This window comes from Salvelinus alpinus, chromosome 6 (genome assembly GCF_045679555.1).
Source record: "Salvelinus alpinus chromosome 6, SLU_Salpinus.1, whole genome shotgun sequence".
Classification (NCBI taxonomy): domain Eukaryota; kingdom Metazoa; phylum Chordata; class Actinopteri; order Salmoniformes; family Salmonidae; genus Salvelinus; species Salvelinus alpinus.
Genome location: NC_092091.1, coordinates 46,104,678 through 46,116,998, shown reverse-complemented (window position 1 = coordinate 46,116,998; position 12,321 = coordinate 46,104,678). Strand labels below are relative to the sequence as shown.

At 45.4% G+C, this 12,321-nt stretch overlaps 1 protein-coding gene across 2 annotated transcripts in view; it reads left to right on the top strand.

Moving 5' to 3' along the window:
* Window positions 1-12,321, top strand: part of LOC139577567 (ceramide kinase-like) — an 83,305-nt gene that overhangs the window by 49,365 nt on the left and 21,619 nt on the right. The gene's annotated exons all lie outside the window — the stretch shown is intronic.

The window sequence follows — 12,321 nt, the reverse complement described above, 5'->3', positions numbered from 1 at the left end:
CACCCTCTTTCTTTCCTCCTTCTCCTCCTCCATCGTGGTCTTCTCTGCATGCTGTCTTTCCATTTTTTATTTAACCTTTATTTAACCAGGTAGGCTAGTTGCAACTACAACCTGGCCAAGATAAAGCATAGCAGTGTGAACAGACAACAACACAGAGTTACACATGGAGTAAACAATAAACAAGTCAATAACATAGTAGGGAAAAAAATAGAATCTATATACAATGTGTGCAAAAGGCATGAGGAAGTAGGCAATAAATCGAATAATTACAATTTAGCAGATTAACACTGGAGTGATAAATCATCAGATGATCATGTGCAAGTAGAGATACTGGTGTGCAAAAGAGCAGAAAAGTAAATAAATAAAAGCAGTATGGGGGGTGAGGTAGGTAAATTGGGTGGGCTATATACCGATGGACTATGTACAGCTGCAGCGATCGGTTAGCTGCTCAGATAGCAGATGTTTAAAGTTGTTGAGGGAGATAAAAGTCTCCAACTTCAGAGATTTTTGCAATTCGTTCCAGTCGCAGGCAGCAGAGAACTGGAAGGAAAGGCGTCCAAATGAGGTTTTGGCTTTAGGGATGATCAGTGAGATACACCTGCTGGAGCGCGTGCTACGGGTGGGTGTAGCCATCGTGACCAGTGAACTGAGATAAGGCGGCACTTTACCTAGCATAGCCTTGTAGATGACCTAGAGCCAGTGGGTCTGACGACGAACATGTAGCGAGGGCCAGCCGACTAGGGCATACAGGTCGCAGTGGGTGGGTCGTATAAGGTGCTTTAGTAACAAAACGGGTGGCACTGTGATAAACTGCATCCAGTTTGCTGAGTAGAGTATTGGAAGCTATTTTGTAGATGACATCGCCGAAGTCGAGGATCGGTAGGATAGTCAGTTTTACTAGGGTAAGTTTGGCGGCGTGAGTGAAGGAGGCTTTGTTGCGAAATAGAAAGCCGACTCTAGATTCGATTTTGGATTGGAGATGTTTGATATGAGTCTGGAAGGAGAGTTTGCAGTCTAGCCAGACACCTAGGTACTTATAGATGTCTACATATTCTAGGTCGGAACCGTCCAGGGTGGTGATGCTAGTCGGGCGTGCGGGTGCAGACAGCGAACGGTTGAAGAGCATGCATTTGGTTTTACTAGCGTTTAAGAGCAGTTGGAGGCCACGGAAGGAGTGTTGTATGGCATTGAAGCTCGTTTGGAGGTTAGATAGCACAGTGTCCAAGGAAGGGCCACAAGTATACAGAATGGTGTCGTCTGCGTAGAGGTGGTCTCAGATCTCAGATGATACGAAGGAGAGGTTGAACAGGCTGGTAATAGGGGGTGCGACAATGGCGGCGGACAGTTTCAGAAATAGGGGGTCCAGTTTGTCAAGCCCAGATGATTTGTATGGGTCCAGGTTTTCCAGCTCTTTCAGAACATCAGCTATCTGGATTTGGGTAAAGGAGAAGCTGGGAAGGCTTGGGCGAGTAGCAGCGGGGGGGCGGGGCTGTTGGCCAAGGTTGGAGTCGCCAGGAGGAAGGCATGGCCAGCCATTGAGAAATGCTTGTTGAAGTCTTCGATTAAATCAAATCAAATCAAATCAAATTTTATTAGTCACATACACATGGTTAGCAGATGTTAATGCGAGTGTAGCGAAATGCTTGTGCTTCTAGTTCCGACAATGCAGTAATAACCAACAGTAATCTAACCTAACAATTCCACACTACTACCTTACACACACACACAAGTGTAAGGGATAAAGAATAAGTACATAAAGATATATGGATGAGTGGTGGTACAGAACGGCATGGCAGATGCAGTAGATGGTATAGAGTACGGTATATACATATGAGATGAGTACTGTAGGGTATGTAAACATAAAGTGGCATAGTTTAAAGTGGCTAGTGGTACATGTATTGCATAAAGATGGCAAGATGCAGTAGATGATATAGAGTACAGTATATATACATATGAGATGGGTAATGTAGGGTATGTAAACATTGTATTAAGTGGCATTGCTTAAAGTGGCTAGTGGTACATTTTTACATAATTTCCATCAATTCCCATTTTAAAGTGGCTGGAGTTGAGTCAGTATGTTGGCAGCGGCCGCTAAATGTTAGTGGTGGCTGTTTAACAGTCTGATGGCCTTGAGATAGAAGCTGTTTTTCAGTCTCTCGGTCCCTGCTTTGATGCACCTGTACTGACCTCGCCTTCTGGATGATAGCGGGGTGAACAGGCAGTGGCTTGGGTGGTTGTTGTCCTTGATGATCTTTATGGCCTTCCTGTGACATCGGGTGGTGTAGGTGTCCTGGAGGGCAGGTAGTTTGCCCCTGGTGATGCGTTCTGCAGACCTCACTACCCTCTGGAGAGCCTTACGGTTGTGGGCGGAGCAGTTGCCGTACCAGGCGGTGATACAGCCCGACAGGATGCTCTCGATTGTGCATCTGTAGAAGTTTGTGAGTGCTTTTGGTGACAAGCCGAATTTCTTCAGCCTCCTGAGGTTGAAGAGGCGCTGCTGCGCCTTCTTCACAACGCTGTCTGTGTGGGTGGACCAGTTCAGTTTGTCCGTGATGTGTACACCGAGGAACTTAAAACTTTCCACCTTCTCCACTACTGACCCGTCGATGTGGATAGGGGGGTGCTCCCTCTGCTGTTTCCTGAAGTCCACAATCATCTCCTTTGTTTTGTTGACGTTGAGTATGAGGTTATTTTCCTGACACCACACTCCGAGGGCCCTCACCTCCTCCCTGTAGGCCGTCTCGTCGTTGTTGGTGATCAAGCCTACCACTGTAGTGTCATCCGCAAACTTGATGATTGAGTTGGAGGCGTGCATGGCCACGCAGTCGTGGGTGAACAGGGAGTACAGGAGAGGGCTCAGAACGCACCCTTGTGGGGCCCCAGTGTTGAGGATCAGCGGGGTGGAGATGTTGTTACCTACCCTCACCACCTGGGGGCGGCCCGTCAGGAAGTCCAGGACCCAGTTGCACAGGGCGGGGTCGAGACCCAGGGTCTCGAGCTTGATGACGAGTTTGGAGGGTACTATGGTGTTAAATGCTGAGCTGTAATCGATGAACAGCATTCTCACATGGGTATTCCTCTTGTCCAGATGGGTTAGGGCAGTGTGCAGTGTGGTTGCGATTGCGTCGTCTGTGGACCTATTGGGTCGGTAAGCAAATTGGAGTGGGTCTAGGGTGTCCGGTAGGGTGGAGGTGATATGGTCCTTGACTAGTCTCTCAAAGCACTTCATGATGACGGAAGTGAGTGCTACGGGGCGGTAGTCGTTTAGCTCAGTTACCTTAGCTTTCTTTGGAACAGGAACAATGGTGGCCCTCTTGAAGCATGTGGGAACAGCAGACTGGGATAAGGATTGATTGAATATGTCCGTAAACACACCAGCCAGCTGGTCTGCGCATGCTCTGAGGACGCGGCTGGGAATGCCGTCTGGGCCTGCAGCCTTGCGAGGGTTAACACGTTTAAATGTTTTACTCACCTCGGCTGCAGTGAAGGAGAGCCCGCAGGTTTTGGTAGGGGGCCGTGTCAGTGGCACTGTATTGTCCTCAAAGCGGGCAAAAAAGTTGTTTAGCCTGTCTGGGAGCAAGACATCCTGGTCCTCGACGGGGCTGGTTTTCTTTTTGTAATCCGTGATTTACTGTAGACCCTGCCACATACCTCTTGTGTCTGAGCTGTTGAATTTCGACTCGATTTTGTCTCTGTACTGAGACTTGGCCTGTTTGATTGCCTTGCGGAGAGAATAGCTACACTGTTTGTATTCGGTCATGCTTCCGGTCACCTTGCCCTGGTTAAAAGCAGTGGTTCGCGCTTTCAGTTTCACGCGAATGCTGCCGTCAATCCACGGTTTCTGGTTTGGGAATGTTTTTATCGTTGCTGTGGGTACGACATCGTCAATGCACTTCCTAATGAACTCGCTCACCGAATCAGCATATTCGTCAATATTGTTGTTGGACGCGATGCGGAACATATTCCAATCTGCGTGATCGAAGCAGTCTTGAAGCGTGGATTCAGATTGGTCGGACCAGCGTTGAACAGACCTGAGCGCGGGAGCTTGTTGTTTGAGTTTTTGTTTGTAGGCTGGAATCAACAAAATGGAGTCGTGGTCAGCTTTTCCGAAAGGGGGGCGGGGGAGGGCCTTATAAGCGTCGCGGAAATTAGTGTAACAATGGTCTAGTGTTTTTCCAGCCCTGGTAGCACAATCGATATGCTGATAGAATTTAGGGAGTTTTGTTTTTAGATTAGCCTTGTTAAAATCCCCAGCTACGATGAATGCAGCCTCAGGGTGTGTGGTTTCCAGTTTACAAAGAGTCAGATAAAGTTCGTTCAGGGCCATCGATGTGTCTGCTTGGGGGGGAATGTATACGGCTGTGATTATGATTGACGAGAATTCCCTTGGTAGATAATGCGGTCGACATTTGATTGTGAGGAGTTCTAGATCAGGTGAACAGAACGACTTGAGTTCCTGTATGTTGTTATGATCACACCACGTCTCGTTAATCATAAGGCATACCCCCCCGCCCCTCTTCTTACCGGAAAGATGTTTGTTTCTGTCGGCGCGATGCATGGAGAAACCAGCTGGCTGCACCGACTCCGTTAGCGTCCCTTGAGTTAGCCATGTTTCCGTGAAGCAGAGCACGTTGCAATCCCTGATGTCTCTCTGGAATGCTACCCGTGCTCGGATTTCATCAACCTTATTGTCAAGAGACTGGACATTGGCGAGTAGTATGCTAGGGAGTGGAGCGCGATGTGCCCGTCTCCGAAGCCTGACCACGAGACCGCCACGTTTTCCCCTTTTTCGGCGACGCACAGGGTCGCCGGCTGGGATCAGATCCATAGTATTGTGTGGAAGGCAAGACACTGGATCCGTTTCGGGAAAGTCATATTCCTGGTAGGAACGATGATGAGTTGACGTTAATCGTATATTCAGTAGTTCCTCCCGACTGTATGTAATGAAACCTAAGATTACCCGGGGTACCGATGTAAGAAATAACACGTGAAAAAACAAAATACTGCATATTTTCCAAGGAACGCGAAGCGAGGCAGCCATCTCTTTCCGGCGCCTGCGCACATTCACGGATTTATCGGTGGTGACCGTGTTACCTAGCCTCAGTGCAGTGAGCAGCTGGGAGGAGGTGCTCTTGTTCTCCATGGACTTTACAGTATCCCAGAACTTTTTGGAGTTAGAGCTACAGGATGCAAATTTCTGCTTGAAAAAGCTGGCCTTTGCTTTCCTGACTGACTGCGTGTATTGGTTCCTGACTTCCCTGAACAGTTGCATATCGCGGGGGCTCTTCGATGCTATTGCAGTTCGCCACAGGATGTTTTTGTGCTGGTCGAGGGCAGTCAGTTCTGGAGTGAACCAAGGGCTATATCTGTTCTTAGTTCTGCATTTTTTGAACGGAGCATGCTTGTCTAATATGGTGAGGAAGTAACTTTTAAAGAATGACCAGGCATCCTCAACTGACGGGATGAGGTCAATATCCTTCCAGGGTACCCGGGCCAGGTCGATTAGAAAGGCCTGCTCGCAGAAGTGTTTTAGGGAGCGTTTGACAGTGATGAGGGGTGGTCGTTTGACCGCGGACCCGTAGCGGATACAGGCAATGAGGCAGTGATCGCTGAGATCTTGATTGAAGACAGCAGAGGTGTATTTGGAGGGCAAGTTGGTCAGGATAATGTCTATTAGGGTGCCCATGTTTACGGATTTAGGGTTGTACCTGGTGGGTTCCTTGATGATTTGTGTGAGATTGAGGGCGCATCTAGCTTAGATTGTAGGACTGCCGGGGTGTTAAGCATATCCCAGTTTAGGTCACCTAACAGAACAAACTCTGAAGCTAGATGGGGAGCGATCAATTCACAGATGGTGTCCAGGGCACAGCTGGGAGCTGAGGGGGGTCGGTAGCATGCGGCAACAGTGAGAGACTTATTTCTGGAGAGATTAATTTTTAAAATTAGAAGTTCGAACTGTTTGGGCATAGACCTGGAAAGTATGACAGAACTTTGCAGGCTATCTCTGCAGTAGATTGCAACTCCTCCCCCTTTGGCAGTTCTATCTTGACGGAAAGTGTTATAGTTGGGTATGGAAATCTCCGAATTTTTGGTGGCCTTCCTAAGCCAGGATTCAGACACGGCAAGGACATCAGGGTTGGCAGAGTGTGCTAAAGCGGTGAGTAAGACAAACTTAGGGAGGAGGCTTCTGATGTTGACATGCATGAGGCCAAGGCTTTTTCGATCACAGAAGTCAACAAATGAGGGTGCCTGGGGACATGCAGGGCCTGGGTTTACCTCCACATCACCCGAGGAACAGAGGAGTAGTAGGATGAGGGTGCGGCTAAAGGCTATCAAAACTGGTCGCCTAGAGCGTTGGGGACAAGGAATAAAAGGAGCAGATTTATGGCCGTGGTAGAATAGATTCTGGGCATAATGTGCAGACGGGTATGGTGGGGCACGGGTACAGCGGAGGCAAGCCCAGGCACTGGGTGATAAGAGAGGTTGTATCTCTGGACATGCTGGTCTCAATGGGTGAGGTCACCGCATGTGAGGGAGGTGGGACAAAGGAGGTATCAGAGGTACGGAGAGTTGAACTACGGGGTCCATTGCAAACCAAAACAATGATAACTAGCCTGAACAACAGTATACAAGGCATATTGATATTTGAGAGAGACATACAAGTAAGGCATAAAGTGATTGCAGGTCTTGATTGGGAGAGCTAGCTAAAACAACAGGTGAGATAACAGTAGCTAGTCAGCTAACACAGCAACAGCAGGTAAAAATGGCAACGACTAGGCAGAGAGGGTCGGGTTAACTACACACAGAGCCTGAGTTAAAACACAGAGCCGACAGATAAAACACAAATAAACAGAATGGAGTACCGTGAATTAATGGACAGTCCGGCAGGCATCAGCTATGTAGCCAAGTGATCATAGTGTCTAGGGGGCAGCTGTAGATGGAGCAGGGAAGCCGCCACTAAGCTAGCACGCGGTGTTTAAAGTTAGTAGCCCGGGGGGGTGGTCTGCTCAGACGGAGGCCGGTTGAGGGAACAGCGGATGGCAGAGAATCCAAGCCGGATGGCGATGGTGAAAGAGAGGTTGTGATTGTAGAATTGTGTTTGCTAACTGATGCTAGCTTCGTGGCAGTGGCGCTAGCTGCGATAGCTGCAGGCTAGCTGTGAGGATCAGAAGTAGTGGCTCAGGGATTACGGCAGGAATCCGGCGTTGTTGTCGAGAGACAGTCCGATGCTGGTAAATCGGTGAGTAATATCCAGGCTAATAACAGGGCTGGTGTCTGTGCAGAAGGTAAAAGCTGCAAGCAGCGGTTAAAAATGGCTAAGTAGCTTGTAGCTGATTAGCTGGTTAGCTACTGGGGGTTCTTGAATGTGTCCCAAAGTTAAAAAATAATAGCGATTCCGTATCACATTGGGTGAGGTAGGTTACCGGAAGGTATAATCGAATTAAAAATTGAAAAGAGATAGATTATAAAAAAAAATATATATATATATATATATATACAAGAAATACGGAAAAAAATGTACACGAGAGGACTAAATAGGACTAAACAGACACGTCTACACTGCTACGCCATCTTGGATCGAACCCATCTTTATCATCCCCTCCTCCAACTCTCTCATTTTTCCAAACATTTCATTCTTAATTTCTTCCCAGTTAACCTTTTTGGTTGTTTTGACAATTGCAGTATCACAGTCCTCTTTTTCTCATATCTTCTCTAATCTGAGAAATGTTTCTTCTTCACGATTGGCTGATCCTTCTCATCTGCACTGTTTTCCTTCAAGTTTTAGGTTGTAGTGCAGAAAGCAGTGCTTGTCTGCTTGGTCCCCTGTCAGTCTGCTTATCATAAATAATCCCCACCTCACTGAACACTCGATTGGGACCGAGGAAGGTGGGGGACAGAAACTTCTTTGCCAATGGAGCAAGTGATTGAAGTCTGTCGTCATTCTGCTTCCACCACTCCAAAGGCAAGCCGCTCTTTCTGTCAATGACAGGCTCTGTGAGGTAACGCTCCAACTCAATTTCAAAACTGCACTGGACTTCAGCCCTGCCCTCTTGGCTTCCAAGGATTCTAGCGTAGAGGCTGTCCACCAGACTGGGTGGCTGATCTATCTACTTGGATTCTTTGCTTTTTTGCACCTGGATCTGTGTCCTCCTCTTCACTTGTCCCATCTGCTGTGGCTCTGGGATTTGGTTTCCTTAGTAGTTCAGGCTCCTCCTTCAGCCACTCTTTTGCTTTCTCTAGTGCTGTCCCTGAGGTGAAGGCATAGCTCTTGTAACGTGGATCCAGGACAGTTGCCAGCACCAGGCACTTTGTCTCCTCGGCCTTGAAGAACCTCCTTGTCAGACTGTCCAACATGGTCTTCCGTAAAGTTTTGATGCCCTGAGTAGAAGAACCCTCCTGCTGTAGCATCAGCTTCAGCACCGACACACTGGGGATGATGCATGCTGCTGTAGAGTTGGAGTGGCTCATCTCCAGTGTCACCTCCTCCATAGGTGCCAGAGTCTCAATTAGGTTAGAGACAATGTCCCACTGTGCAGCAGACAAACTGCTGATGTGTCCGTATTCACCTGCATACACATTCAGTGCACGCCTCTGTTCAAACATCCTCTGCAACATGTGTAGTGTTGAGTTCCAGCGAGTTTGAACTGCTTGGGACGATGCTGTGTTTGGGAAGGCCAAGCTCTTCCTGAATGGCCCTCAGCCTCTGTTTGGCCAGTACAGCGTGGTCAAAGTGAGTTGCACTGCTCTTCAACGTGGCAATAATGTCTAGCACAGCTCTGACTGGATAGGCCATCATTGATTACAAGCTGTAGGGTGTGTGCACTGCAGCTGAAGTCTGGAAGCTCCGCCAGTCTCATACCATTCACCATGTTTGCCCCACTGTCCCTGAGGACTAGCACTACACGTTCTGTGTGGATTTCCCAGTATTCCAACATGGTCAAAAACATCTCTCTGATGTAGTTTCCTGTGTGTGGTCCAGTCATAGTCTTGACATTCAGCACAACCTGCTTTCTTGTCCAGACATTGTCAATGAAATGTCCAGTAAGGCTCATCAGGGACTCTGTAGTGCCTGACCAGCAGTCAGTTGTGAATGCCATGTGTGGAGCGTTCCCTGCTGCCACCAGATTCTTCACTTTCATCACAACTCTTTCATATGTTTTATCTAGCATTTCTGTGCGAATTTTTTTTTCATCTTTGATCCTGTACCGGGGTTCAGCAAGACTAACCAGCCACTTTAACCAACGTCAGACATCACTGTGAATGGCTGGTTGTCAGTGGCAATCATCTCAATAATTGCTACATCCATCTTCTTGGCCCTTGGGTCTTTGTCCTGCCATTTTGCTTGTTTATTAAACAGTTGTAAGATTGTAGCCTGCGATGTGTCTGTATCACTTTTCCCTTGTGAAGAATTTGCGTTTGCTTTTTTCATCATTGCTTCCTTATGGGCGTTTGGATGGATGTTCTTAAGGTGATTCCACAAGTTGGTGGTATTTTCTGATTTAGCTGTTGCTGACCCCATGCTTACATCTTTATCACAAATAAGACACCTTGCTTTCCCTGGTGCTAATTCCATGTAATGGTCCCACACTTGTGCTCTGCTTTTTTCTGCCATCTGTAAAACACACAGCTCTGAAGTGACAATGATACTGAAGAGTGCTTAGGAGACAAATACTCTCAACTGTTTGAATAAAAATAGAGTTTAAGTTACCTGTGATGAATGTTGAAAACAAAAACTAATTTCTATATGCAGGAAATCCTATTTTAATAATGGGCATGGTAAGAATTGACGACCAAAGTGCGAGTCATAATTCCCATGACACCTAGCAAAATCTGAAAAGCGGTTCCTTCATTTATTCCATAGGATATTTTTTAGATTCACTTAAAATAAGGTCTGTGTTTCGTGTAGGCTTACACCGCCAATTTTATAACTGTGTAGATATCCATAGGACAAGGTAACTCTGATCAATATTGGCTAAATATAAGCGAAGATAATTTTTTTGTAGAGTGGATTTATGAAAATATGTTGACAAACATTACCTTATCCTAGTGAGATTTACACGGGTATCAAAACGCCGAGGCGGTTTAAGCCTGCACGAAACACAGACCTTATTTGAAGTAGATCAAGACATTCTCTATGGAAGACATGAACGGTAAAATAACGAAGGAACACCTTTCAAATTCAGCCGCAAGTTAATACAGGAATTATAACGCGTCGACTATTTCTCTCTAAACCATATACCTTTGGCTAATCTGGAAACTATCACCTCGAAAACAAAACGTTTATTCCGTTCCGTATTTTATCTAACGGGTGGCATCCATGAGTCTAAATATTCCTGTTACATTGCACAACCTTCAATGTTATGTTATGTCATAATTAGTTCGCAAAGAGCCAGACTGTTGCATATACCCTGACTCTGCGTGCAATGAATGCAAGAGAAATGACACAATTTCACCTGGTTAATATTGCCTGCTAACCTGGATGTTTTTTAGTTAATATGCAGGTTTAAAAATATATACTTGTGTATTGATTTTAAGAAAGGCATTGATGTTTATGGTTAAGTACACATTGGAGCGATGACAGTCATTGATTGTTTTTTATAAGATAAGTTTAATGCTAGCTAGCAACTTACCTTAGCTTACTGCATTTGCGTAACAGGCAGGCTCCTCGTGGAGTGCAATGTAATCAGGTGTTAGAGCATTGGACTAGTTAACTGCAAGGTTGCAAGATTGGATCCCCCGAGCTGACAAGGTTAAAAATCTGTCGTTTAGGCCGTCATTGAAAATAAAAATGTGTTCTTAACTGACTTGCCTAGTTAAATAAAGATTAAATAAAGGTGTAAAAAAAAAATACAGATTTCCAATTGTTATGAAAACTTGAAATCGGCCATTCATATTAATCGGTCGGCCTCTAGTTCACGCTCCTTATGGTCAATGATAGGCCACGTAGAATCTATAGGAATCCACGGACAATTGTTGTCAACCAATCCAAACAATTTAGATTTCCAAGTCAGGAAATCAACAATATAACACGTTTGATGCTAATTTGGATATTTAATAACTTATCTAAAAATATTACGGAATTCTATGATTTTTATCCCACAGTCTGACAGCAGTCTCTGTTTATTATTTACGCAAACGTCCCACCGGCCAATAGCCAGGGAAAATACAGTGAGCCATATTCAAATAATATTCATATTCAAAATCTAACTTTCATTAAATCACACATGTAAGATACCAAATTAAAGCTACACTCGTTGTGAATCCAGCCAACATGTCAGATTTCAAAAAAGCTTTTCGGCGAAAGCATAAGATGCTATTATGTGATGATAGCACATCAGTAAACAACAGAGTAGGATATTTCAACACTGCAAGCACGACACAAAACGCAGAAATAAAATATAAATCATGCCTTTGACGAAATTCTTTTGTTGGCACTCCAATATGTCCCATAAACATCACAAATGGTCCTTTTTGTTCTATTAATTCCGTCGATATATATCCAAAATGTCAATTTATTTGGACCGTTTCATCCAGAAAAACACAGCTTCCAACTTTCGCCAAGTCACTACAAAATATATCAAAAGGTACATGTAAATTTACCAAAACATTTCAAACTACTTTTGTCATACATCGTTATGTATTTTTAAACGTTAATAATCGATCAATTTGAAGACGGGGTGATCTGTGTTCAATACAAAACGAAACCAAACTGACGCACCTTTTTTCATAACGTGATTCTCTCCAAAAATGTACTTCATGTGACCCTCATTTACGATAGCCCTACTTCTTCAGTACACAAAGGAATAATCTCAACCGATTTCCAAGGACTGGTGACATCCAGTGGAAGCGGTAGAAACTGCAAGCAAGTCCATTAGAAATCTGGTGTCTCTTAAAAAACTCATTGAAAAGACAGTTTGTATGGTTTGTCCTCAGAGTTTTGCCTGCTACATAAGTTCTGTTATTCTCACAGACATGATTCAAACAGTTTTAGAAACGTCGGAGTGTTTTCTATCCAAATCTACTAATAATATGCATATCTTATATTCTGGGGATGAGTAGCAAGCAGTTCCGAAAGTGAAAAAGCTGCCCTCCAGAAGTTAAACCATCCCCCAGTAGCTCAAACAGTATCACCTTTGCAGTTTAGTCGATCGCTATCACAGATTGAGTTGCAGTCTTGTCTGCAACCTAATTCTGTAGTAGACCCTGTGCCATTCAGATTCTCTCATTCTAACAACGGACAGGACAGCCTCACCAAAAGCAAACACACCCATCACTTTCACTGTCAAGGGATAGAGGAAGGCCTAGCACGGGTCTTCCACA